Raw genomic sequence first — 12,929 nt, 5'->3', positions numbered from 1 at the left:
TTTCTCCAGAGAAAAAATAAATAAATAACACCCGATTTTAGCAGCGAAAATCACAAGTGACGAATTCTTTTTCCAAAAGTATAAAAATTTACCTTTCTAAGTCGCGACGAACCTTTTTCTATTTGCAAAAGTACAGCGCTATCTTTGAAAGTCGTGACGAACATTTTTCTTTTCAACTCTTTTTTTTCCGTAATGATCTGCGTTTTCTTAGTAACCGTGAACCTTTCAGTTGCAAGTGCTATGTTAGACACTTCCTTAGGCTTGATAACATTTTAGTCCAATGTCGTTAGTATTTTGTATGAGTATCTTGTGTAGGAGACGGGGAGTCTCGTCGTGGGCGACGAAGCGTTTCACTGAAGAACCACGGCAACACACAGCAAACCAACAAACAATGACAGCCACGGCGCGAAGGTAACTAACAAAGCTCAGCTGACTGCACGAATAGAAACGGAACCCAACGGTCACTGTACTAATCGCCACGAACGTCAGAACCCGACTGCCTCGCACCTCCAATGGACCGATTTTTATTCCTCAAGATGGCCTAGCTAATTTGCATCCCTGCGAGATCTCGCGCGATCCTGCAAGATTCCGTCTCTAATAAAAGCAGGCAGGCGCCATCTTGAAACTCTTTCTTCTGCTGCCTCGACCACAGGATCAGCCACCACCCCACACGCCAGGCACACACGGACCCTCTTGCGCCGAGGGCTACGGTTAGTCTCACACTCCCCCCTGGTCTCCAGATCACATACGTGACACGGCGGACGTGGCCGTTTGATTCGAGCACTCCTGCGGAGGGGTATTGCCGGGACTTCCTCATCGGAGCTCTCAGAAGTGGCATCGGAAGCATCAGCATCAGCATTAGAGCTCGCAGTTGAGTCATCAGGTTCGTGGGGCACAAGTTGGATCCATCGCTCATCGTCGGATGACTCGCTCCTTCCACTGCTCGCAGTTGAGTCACCAGGTTCGTGGGGCACGGGTTGGATCCATCACTCATCGTCGGATTACTCGCTACTTCCACTGCTCGCCGATTGGTCAGCGCTTAGAGCGGGCCAGACATCCCTTACGTGGCGCGGAGTATCATCGACTAGTATGGCCTGTTCACTGATGACGCCGGTGACCCGCCCCCTCCAAAAGCTGCTGGTGCACCGGCCGCCGGGTGGCTTCACCCAGACGGTGTCTCCCACTTGGTACGTCCCCTGGGGTTCTCGTTGGTCGGGTAGACTCACTTCAACGTCCTTGACGCGCACGTGGTAGTGATGAATCGCATCAGCGGGCGTACTGCTGCCAGTCACGGCGTTCTTAGGCGTTGTGTTGTATCTGTAAACCGCCTCCGCGATCGTACACTTCCTCTTCATGGTTCGGTGGCACCGCTCCGCTATGCCGTTGCCGCTCGGCACATACGCGCATCGGTGTCGAAGGCGGATCCCCCAGTTGTTCATAAAATGCCTAAATTCCCTGCTGCAGAACGCCGTGTCGTTATCCGTGAGGATCTCCTCAGGCGGCCCCCTTTCGTAGAATATGGATTCCAATTCGTGGATGATACTGGTGGAATCCTGCCTCGCTAATTGGCGCCAAATCGCAAACCTCGTTGGCCCGCAGTCTATCAGCGTGAGGAAGTGTTGGCTGCTGTAGTGGATTATATCCATACCCAACCGACTCCAAGTTGCGTCCACTCCCAGCTGTCCTTTCCGCCATCTGGCTGGGGCGGGGTCGATGGACTGGCACGTTTGGCATTCCCTGACCACTGCTCTTACTGCACTTTTTGGTATTGATGGTCTAGCCAACTTCACAAAGTAGTAGGTCCGTTGTACTCCGGGGTGCCCACTGTCGTGATGTATCTTCCTGATTTCGTCCTCCTCGACGGAGGCAGCACACAGAGGCAATGGCTTAGCTTCTTTCTTCATAGCCTCATACCATCTCCGTGGTACCCGAGTGAGCTTGTCGGCGAGGTTGTAATCCGAGGTGACGAGCACTACGTCTATGGACAGGTTGTACTCCGTCACCAGTTTTTTCAGTCTCCAGCCTCCGTCTTATCAGCATTTCGCTGGCTGCCTTGATGCGTGCCCTGGCCTTGCTCGTGAGTGTGTCCGACACTCAGTGGTGCACACAAAGTGAGTCAGTGTGCACACGCAGTTTCTTCACTTCCCATTGAAGTGCCAGGTTAATGCCCTTTATTACAGCGTCGAGTTCTGCCAGGTTGATATGGGCAGCATCATTCGCCGGTCGCAGCCAGCAGGCATCCTCAACTACGGCCCCATCTTTCTCCAAAACTACACCGATCGCTAGAGAACTTGCGTCCACCCACACGCTCAGTTCGTCTCCCTGCACGCACCAGTCCCCTGTGGCGGGGTCATTCTTTTTCACACTAGCGACGGTCTCCTTTAACATTTGAACCAATAGTTCGTCGGTTATCTCATCGTCCCAGCCTTTGGTGACCGCATTTGCCCTCCTTTTTATGACGCCTGTCGCCGCACGAACCCATCCGCATACTGGAAGGTGCCCCACAAGTTTCCCGCACAGGGAGAACACGGCACATCTTGTGTAAACGTCGGGTACGTCGGGAACTGCGGTTCCACGCCTCCACTTCAGGATCCCTCGCTCCTTTTGAACGCTCAAGCCCAATACGCGGGCGCCATCCTCAAGCCGCTCAGAGTCCTTGCAGTTTAGACCAAACTCGGCAAGTTTGGATCTTACGCGCGAAGATGACACGATATCTTCGTTCACGTATATATCGTCAATATACGCCGATGTTCCCTTTCTGATCCATTCTTCTTGTGACAACACGGCATTGACGATAGCCTTCATTATCTGGGGTGCTAGGTTTAGCCCAAATCTAAGTCGTGTAAGACAGTATCTCTTCCCGGAAAACATCACTGTCTGGAAAGGCCACATCGCCTCGCCGATCCGGACCTGCAAGTATGCTTTTCTCAAGTCCAGTAGGGACACATTGGACCTCTGCCGGCGCCACTCTCGCAGCTTGCTGGCACAGACGTCGGCGTCCGCTGTGAACGCATCAACGTGCGCATTCAACTCGTGGTAGTCCATTACCGGCCTCACCTTTGACTTGTTAGGTTGGGCAACTGCCATCAGCGGTATCAGGCCCTTGGGGGGTCCAAGTTTGTCATAGGGGTATGGAATCAGCCAACCGTTCTTAATCCATTCACGGAGCTCGCTTTCGTATGCAGGCCTTATCTGGTCGGGCATACGGTACTCTGCCATTTTGTTTTGTAGTTTGGCCGGTTCCTTGTCTTCTGACCACCTCCAAGTGGCGGTCCACGCCTTCTGTTGGTCGTTGAATTCCGCACTGAAGTCCGGCTGGTCGACTCCTAGTGCTGCGCATACCGGGGGCCTATCCTGAAACTCTACAACGCTAGCGCGCGTTATGCGCACGCCGCCCAGGGCTTTGATGGCATCATAGCCTAGCAACAGGTCGAAACTCAGCGGCTTTTCGCGTGTCACCAGCGCTTCGACGTTGGCCGAGTTCCCAGTTCTTGTGCGAATGTGTACCACACCTACGCCGCAACACATTCATATTTTTCCAGTAATGGTAGTTATCCTGACGTTCTTCTTTTTCCACGCCCGACAGAAGTCCGCACACACTATGGTGCGGGAGCAACCGGAATCAAGGAGGGCGTAACATAACGTGTCATTAACTCGGACCTGAATGACAGGGAGCACCTTGTTTATTTTCTGTTTGGGGAAGAAGTCGGCACTGGCACCTTGTCCCCGTCCCCATTTCCCGCACAGTCTCGGGCGATGTGCCCAGTCTTGTTACAGCGGTAGCAGCGAACAGCCGTCGACCGCCTTCTACAATTTCTTGCCATGTGGCCCCGCCCGCTGCATCTGTAGCAGATGACATCACCTTGGGGGCTGGGTCCCTGAGACGGTCTTTCGCCACTTGGTGGGGCCTGTGCGACGGCGACTACCGGTTCCTGCACCGTCGAGTCATCCTTCATTATTGTCCTGGCTCTGTCCACTAGGTCACTCAGCGGTAGTGAGGACATGGTAGAGGTTGCTCACAGGAGCTGCTTTGCTCCAGCGGGGAGTCCTGACAGGAATTTGTAGGCTAGGGCCCTCTTGGGAAGACCGCCAAACAACACTGCCAGATTCTTAAGTTCGGCGAGATACACGTCCACAGTTTCGCCCAAGCGTATAGACCTCGTCTCAAACTGCTCCCATGCAGTGGCGGGGTCAGTGGCGAACGCCCTGTACAACGCCGCCTTGATACTCGAGTAGTCACACTTCTCCTCAGCGCTGAGTTGCTGATATACAGCGAAGGCCCCGCCGGTCAGCCGCAGAGGAATCGCGCGCTCGACATTTTTCACGCCGGACAACTGACAATGTAACTCGACCTTCTCAACCCAGCTGAGTACCGGGTCGGATCCGTCGAATTCCGGGATCAACTTTAGATCGAACCTATCCGCCATTGAAGAAAAGAAAACCAAGTTCGGAGTGGGGGGGGGCCGAAATAGCTTGTATGAGTATCTTGTGTAGGAGACGGGGAGTCTCGTCGTGGGCGACGAAGCGTTTCACTGAAGAACCACGGCAACACACAGCAAACCAACAAACAATGACAGCCACGGCGCGAAGGTAACTAACAAAGCTCAGCTGACTGCACGAATAGAAACGGAACCCAACGGTCACTAATGGAACCCAACGGTCACTGTACTGATCACCACGAACGTCAGAACCCGACTGCCTCGCACCTCCAATGGACCGATTTTTATTCCTCAATATGGCCTAGCTAATTTGCATCCCCGCGAGATCTCGTGCGATCCTGCAAGATTCCGTCTCTAATAAAAGCAGGCAGGCAGCATCTTGAAACTCTTTCTTCTGCTGCCTCGACCACAGGATCAGCCACCACCCCACACGCCAGGCACACACGGACCCTCTTGCGCCGAGGGCTACGGTTAGTCTCACATATTTTTAGAATACTATTTAAACGCGAGTATTTTTTTTCAATGTCGTTACTAGTTTCGATTTTAGTATGCTCCTTGAATCCAATGTCGTCAGTGTTTAGTTTTTTAGAACACTGTTTTTAAACGTGAGTACGTTCTCCGAACCCAATGCCGCCAGTGTTATGGCTTGCAATATGCCACAAAGAAAACAGAAAAACGGAATAGAGTTTAAACAATGTATTACTGGAACAACAACGTAAAAAGGTTACAACTGAAAAGAGTAGTAAACGTCACCGAGCAGGCGAGGGTCACTCTGGTGTTTAATCCACACCTGGGATCAAAAGGTCTATAGTTTATATAATGGATAGAACAGTTCATTTGGAGGGTCATCCCCCCACAACAGTTATCAAGTAAGATCTTTGACTTAGTTGCAGTTTCATAAAATCTTTTGTATGCAAAATTCGATCCCGCATTTTGCTAAATCCTACCCTCCGATGAGAAGGAAATATTTCTTTGAAACTCCGCGGATTAAGGACTATCCACTTATTAAGTGTTTCCTTTTCAGATTAAATGTGTTTTTAACTCTTTTTCAAAGTGTTTTTTAACGTTTTATTTGCTCTTCTTTCCCAGACGTTCTTTCTCTAGGGGATTAATGGGCTATCTCATGACGCCACTTCCGTTTGTGATGTCACTTCCGGTATCGAGTACCGGTGCCAGGCAGTCTGATATTGGTTCGCGACGAAACCGGTCGTGTGCAAACGCCTATCGTTGAGGAATGGTATTCCCAACCGGTCTTTGCCTTTAATTTATGTGAATCTATGTTTCGTTTATAAAAATCCTGTGTTCCTTTCGTTTATTACCATTTAACACCATAAAACTGGCGGCGAGGATTCGACTTTCACACGGGTTTACTCCACAACACAAGACACAAAATGAAATTCTAATTGATTTCAAAAGAACGACGGTTTTACAAGCGAAGGTGTCGACTGGCAATTATGTACTAAAAAGAAAAGAAAGAAACGAACACATGGCAAAGTTATTGAAGAAATTGTAAGTTACTCTTTTTGTCTCTATATTTAAATTGAAAACAAAAACTGTGCTAACCGCATTTTTTGTAAATCTTAGAAAATTAATTTGTTGGCTTGGTTAAAGAAAAAAAGAAAAAAAAAGAAAAAGAGAAAATGACCTAATTTTCACCGTGTGAACAATTCTAACGTAAAATGTCGACTGTAAGGCGTATGCAAATTTGAACATTTTTTTAAAATGAAGTGAAAAGTTTTTTTTTGCTGATAACTTTATGCATATTTTAACGAGAGAGGAATGTTTCTTTTTTCCTTTATCGTTTACTGGGGCTAAAGGAAATACGTTTTTTTTTCATTGAGTAGAATTTTTTTGAAATATTCTATTTTTAACTGTCGGTTCTAAGTGAAAAACTTTTTCTGCTGCGTGGGGACAACTCCACACCAAACACACGCATAAAAAACAGCCATTTTGGTTAGCTTCCAGACAATTCCACAAGTATGTTTATTCTTTTGCAACTGTATGCTATCACAGTATATATTTTTTTTGTTTCGCAAGTAAAATTTTTTTGTCCACCCTCATATTGGATTATCTCTAAGGCGTTTACCAAGAAGCAAGGGATAAATTGCTACCTCTTCATACGCACACACTCAAAGAAAGGACATTTTCTTTTTTATTATTATTTTATCTCTGTTCTTCAGCCATAAACGGAATTAAATTTTTTTCCGTGCATTTGGAAAAGCCATTACAAGATGGAGGACGCTAAAGCAGTATTAATACAACTAATCAAAGCTCATATGAACCAGCTGCAGAAAGCTGAGGAAAATTTAAAAGAACGTGATAAACAGCTCCAGTTACAATTTCAAGAGAGGCAACAAGCGTTGTAGAAGAGAATGCTACTTCAACAACAGACAAGAAGGGCTATTGTTAAAAATATTCGATAGAACGGAACACAGGGGCGAAAGTTATGCTTTTTCCCAAAGTACAATATGGAACACTATAGAAACGTTCAACTACCAACCGAAGTTGGAGGGGACGTTTGACGCTTTCTATCGGAGATATGAGGACCTATTCACCGTGGATTGTCAAGAGTGGAGCAACGCTAAGAAAGTTTGCATACTTTTGAGGAAATTAGGGACCACAGAACATAGCAAGTTTATGGATTATATTCTCCCCAGGAAGACGAGTGAATTGGAATTTTCTGAAGTGATCAAACTTTTATCCGAACTGTTTAGTCCGAATTCTACGCTCTTTCATAGAAGATGGAAGTGCTTGAACCTGCAAAAAGCGACGATGACGATTACCTAATCTTCGCGTCCGTGGTAAATAAACACTGCGATGATTTCTGTCTATCTGACTTATCGGCAGATGACTTCAAGTGTTTAATATTTGCGCAAGGTCTAGTCTCATCCAAAAACGCTGAGATTAGACAACGTGTTCTCTCGAGACTTGAGAGCGAACAGGGCCTCACCCCCCAGAAGTTGGCTGAGGATTGTCAACGGGTAGTCTGTGTAAGGAACAACTGGAGACATGTCGAGGAGTCTGGCGCAACAGTCATTAGAAGGACGACCTTCAGACCGGAAAAATACTCACCCCTAAAAAGCAAAGCTGGAAGTAAGAAAACTCAGGCTACACCTAATAAATACCACCAGTCACAAGACCCGGATCGATCCCCTACAAGCCCGTGCTATCACTGTGGCGGGAAACATTGGTCGAGTCAATGTCTTTACAAATATAAGTACTGCAAAGATCGTGGCAGGTAGGGCCACAAAGCGATCCAGTGCAGGAAGCACAAGGTCAAGAACAGCGTCCGACAGACTAGATTCGACTCGGATTCGGATAAGAACTGGTGCAAATATGTCACAGTTTACACCGCAAATAAAACTGTGCATCTACAATTGGTCAGTTCTGCTACATTATTTGAATCAAGAAAAGGTGAGTTTCATTAACCTTAAGACATGGAAAAGGCTAGGGAAACCAACGATGCGGAAGACGAACGAATCAGCTCGAGCTGTGAGAGGCGATAAAGTGGAATTTGAAGGAGAGCTGACACTCCCGGTGACCTTACATGGTGTTACTAAAAAAGTGAAAGTGTATGTACATAGGACATCCGAAAATCTGTTCGGTACTGATTGGATGGCGTGATTCGAATTGTGGGACCAACCTATGAATAAATTCTTTCATAGCGTAGAAGACTCGTCTACAAAGGGGCAACAACTGAAGGACGACTTAAAAGTATTCTCACCAGGACTAAAAAAATGTACAAAGGCTATAAGCAAGATTCGAACTAAAAGAAAACACTGTGCCCGTTTTCAAGAAGAAACGAAAATCCCATTCGTAGCAACAGAGTAATCGAAAAAGAAAGCTTCAACGGAATCTGCCAAAGGAGGCATAAAAACTGAAACTGCAAAGCCGCAAGCTAAAAAACCAGCGCCAAAAGAATTTCCCAAGCCAAAGCAACAATTTTTACACGTGTATAGGATTACACCCGAATACACCAACAGCAGTCTCACCTACAGAAACGATGTTTGCACGTAAAGTGAGATCCGTTTTTGACAAATTCTTACCCAAACAGACTAGGCCATTAGTGACCACTGTCATATCAGGTGAAAGAGTGTTTTTCAAAAGTTATAAAAAGAAGACAACATTCTGGCAGGTGGGTACAATTACTAAGAGAGTTAGTGACATGGTATATATCATCCAAGGACCAACATATACCCACAAACGTCACCAGAACCAACCAAGAAATTGTCGATTAGTTGAAACCAGCGACAGTTCACTATTGGAAGATGAGCCGATAAACACTGTCTTCGAAACCTTTGATCTTGAATCTCCTCAACCAACACCTAAACTACGGCGGTCGTTCCGTAAGAGAAAGGTTACCGAGCAATTGATGGTAAACCCTAAAAGGAAGTACTGACAGCTTGGGAGGGACGCCCCTCCAGGGGATTAATGGACTATCTCATGACGTCACTTCCGTTGGTGACGTCACTTCCGGTATCGAGTACCGGTGCCAGGTTGGTACGCGACGAAGCCGGTCGTGTGCAAACGCCTACCGTTGAGGAATGGTATTCCCAACCGGTCTTTGCCTGAAATGTATGTGAATATATGTTTCGTTTATAAAATTCCCGTGTTCCTTTCGTTTATTACCATTTAACACATATGCATCATCGCTACACATTTGATGACACACACACACACACACACACACACACACACACACACACACACACACACACACACAATGAAGTTTTTTACAAGGTTAATGCAAAAGTGCTCAATACTGAAGTAGGGCAAGATATATATTTTTTATTTTGTTGTACATAAGCATTTATATGTCGCTACACATTCATGAGCATGTTTCGGTCAGCCAGTTACAAGTAACTCTTCAGGCGATGTTGCTTATACAAAAGTTTTGTAATAAATATTGTACAGGAGTTTACAAGCATAACAATTATCGGGAGGACACATCACGCGTTATCGAGAATAAAAAAAACACGTGAAGAAGACGAAGAAAAAGAGAGAAGGTAAAGCGTGTATCAAAATAGAGAAAAGAAACAGAGGAAAAAATAAGAAAGAGAAAAAAGAGATGGGAAGAGAAAGAAAAAAGAAAGAGAACGAAGAGAAAGAAAAGAACAGAGTACAAATAATAATAATAATAATAATAATAATAATCATAATCATAATCATAATCATAATCATAATAATAAAATCATTAATAATAAAATCATTGGTAATAAAATAAAATAAAAATCACAAAACTGTAAGATTTAAAAATTACCTCCAACTTTTAGATTTGTATATGAATAAAAAATGAAAATAAAAAAATAATAAAAAATAAATATAAAATGAAAATAAAAAAAACTAAAACAAATAATAATAATTTAAAAAAAACAGCAAACATATTTACTAAAATATGTGTGGGTGCAAGCGGGGGACAGACCGGAAGCAAAACAGACAATTTTTAGATACAAGCTTCTAGTTAAAAAAATATAGGCCAACGATAAAATAAACATAACGGATACCATTTTGGTTGAAGATTTCAATTTACTTTTCAATTTACTGGTAATAAAAACGAATTAAGAAATTAATAATCTGTTAACTTCTGTTCACTATGCTCATAGTAAATTAACAATAATAACAACAATAATAATAATAATGATAATAATAATAATAATAATAATAATAATAATAATAATAATAATAATAATAATGATAATAATTTGGGAATTCTGGAAGCAGGCACCATCAGAGCAACAGAAATGAAAGAGAAAATTGGAAAAGAATACCCCAGGAGAAAAAGAAAACTCATGGAAACGAAATTATATAGCAGAAACCTAATAAAAGGTATAAATACATGAGCAGTGTCACTAGTAAGATACTCTGGACAGTTTATAGGGTGGACAAAAGAAGGACTGAGACAACTCGACCAGAAAACCAGGAAACTCATGACTATGCATAATGCACTACACCCAAAGGACGATATTGACAGGCTCTACGTGAAAAGGAAAGACGGCGGGAGAGGACTGATCTCTATAGAAGACTGTGTGAAGGACACGAAAAAGAACTAGAAAAATACATAATGCAAAACACTGAAAGGATAATTATGGCAGCGAGAGACAGAAAAAAAAAAAAACAAGAAAGCAGAAAAACAGAGAGACAAATGACAAAACGAGAAAAGAGAAGTGGGAAGAGAAACAACTCCACGGAAGATTCATAAGAATGACAAAAGATGATAATAACGAAAACACCTGGACATGGATGCGAAAAGGACATATAACCGAGAAACTGAATCTCTAATAACTGCAGCACAAGATAACTTGATAAGAACCAACCATATCAAAGCGAGGATCGATAAAACACAACAAAACAGCAAATGCAGACTCTGTGGACAAAGAGACGAAACGATAAACCATAAAGTAAGTGAATGCAGCAAACTGGCCCAAAAGGAATACAAAACCAGGCATGACCAAGTGGGGTGGCCGGCGCACTGCGCATTGTGTAAACGACTGCATTTTGAGCGTACAGACAAATGGTACAAGCATAAACCCGCAACAGCACTCGAAAACGAGGACCACAAAATCCTATGGGACATGGACATACACACGGACAAACCCATCCAAGCAAGAAGACCAGATGTCGTAATAATTAACAAGAAAGAAAAATCCTGTCAAATCGTAGACTTTGCTGTCCCAGCTGACCACAGGGTGAGTATGAAAGAAAAGGAGAAACGAAGGAAATACACAGAGCTAGCCAGAGAGTTAAAAGGGATTTGAATGATGAAGAAAATCAAAATAGTACCGATAATAGTAGGACCACTAGGAACAATTCCGAAAAACTTTGAAAAAAGAATGTCAGAAATTGGAATCAGAGGAATAACTGCAAAAGTACAACGACTAACGATAATGAAAACGACTGAAATATTAAGGAAAACCCTTGAATGCAGAGAATAATACAAGAAGACAATATAACGAATAAGCGTTAAAGGGAATGAAGAACACCTAAGCTGCATATCTACAAGTTCTACACCTCCATCATGCATCTCCCCATAGTTTCACTACCACTCCCCTCAATAAAAAAGTGACACCAAAGAGCTGAGAAGGGTCAAGAAGGACTGAGGAGAGAGCACCAACCAGACCTCGGTTGGACAAGCGCAAAGAGAACTGAGACTTTGGGGAGGCTTAGTGCCACTCAAATTCCAGTATAAACCAATGGCCACTGCCGGCGAGAAATCAATGGTAAGCGGCTGTTGCGATGATGCAAATTCATTTGCAAATGCTATCGAAGGAGGTGGAGAGAACTGGACGTCTAGGGAGACATGTTGTCATTCAACCTCCAGAGAACACCACAGGTTTCCAATCAGATCGTTTGTTGACTTGTGTGAAAGCTCCATGTGAGCCAATAATAATAATAATAATAATAATAATAATAATAATAATCTATAAGTTCTCTAACCCAACCCTACCCCCATGGCTACATCGCTGCCCCCCCCCCAAAAAAAGAGCTAGACCAAATAACCAAGTAGAGTCAAGAAGGAAAGGAAAACCGATGAACTGACCAGACCTCAGCCGAATGTGCGAAGAGAACTGGGACTTTAGGGAGGCTTATTGCCACTGAAATCCCAGCAAAGATCAATAGCTGCTGCCAACGAGAAATCAATGGCAAGCAGCTGTTGCGATAATGCAGATTTATTTCCAAATGTTATTGAAAGAGGTGGCGAGTATTGGAAACCTGGGGAAACTTGTTGTCACTCAGCTTCCAGTGAATACCAGAGATCTGTGTGAAATCTCCTTGTGAGCCAATAATAATAATAATAATAATAATAATAATAATAATAATAATAACCTGGTTCAAAAATTCACAATATTACATGAAAAGCTAGCCCGAAACCCGAGACGCTGTACACAGGAAACAAATGGGCCAGATTGGATGACAAAAGGTAGAACCACACTGATACAGAGAAAGGAACAGCCTCCAGCAACTATAGGCCTATCATGTGCTTACCGGCGATGTGGGAAATATTAACAGCACCACTGAAGGAACAAATCTACCACTCCCTGAATAATTGTTGACTTCTTCCCGGGGGAACAGAAAGGATGGCAGAAAGGGAAAAAGTCATATATAGATTAAAAGATACTGAAGGAGGTTAAAAGGAGAAAGAATTTAGCCATGGCATGGATCGATTACAAAAAAAGCATACGACAGGATCCAATAAGCATGGATAATAGAATGTTTAAAAATGTGTAAGATATCAAGCAGGATCATCAACGTGATTGAAAATGCAATGAAAACATGGAGACTGGAATTGACAGCTGATGGACAGCACATAACAGAAATTAACATATAAAGAGGTATCTTCCAAGGAAATTCACTACCACCATTACTGTTTATCATAGGCATAATGCTCCTGAACAATATACTGCGAAAGTGTCAAGCCGGATACAAGTTCTCTAATACAGAGGAAAAAATGAACCACCTCATGTACATGGACGACCTGAAACTTTTTGCAAG

General features: G+C 44.0%; 1 protein-coding gene across 1 annotated transcript in view; it reads right to left on the bottom strand.

The window, feature by feature from the left end:
* The window catches only part of LOC145283947 (uncharacterized), a 47,381-nt gene that overhangs the window by 6,778 nt on the left and 27,674 nt on the right, over positions 1 to 12,929 (bottom strand). The gene's annotated exons all lie outside the window — the stretch shown is intronic.

The sequence above is a fragment of the Euprymna scolopes genome, chromosome 8, assembly GCF_053919585.1.
Source record: "Euprymna scolopes isolate OS-2025 chromosome 8, ASM5391958v1, whole genome shotgun sequence".
Lineage (NCBI taxonomy): Eukaryota > Metazoa > Mollusca > Cephalopoda > Sepiida > Sepiolidae > Euprymna > Euprymna scolopes.
The sequence above is the reverse complement of the archived record's forward strand: the minus strand, read 5'-3'. Positions and strand labels throughout refer to the sequence as shown.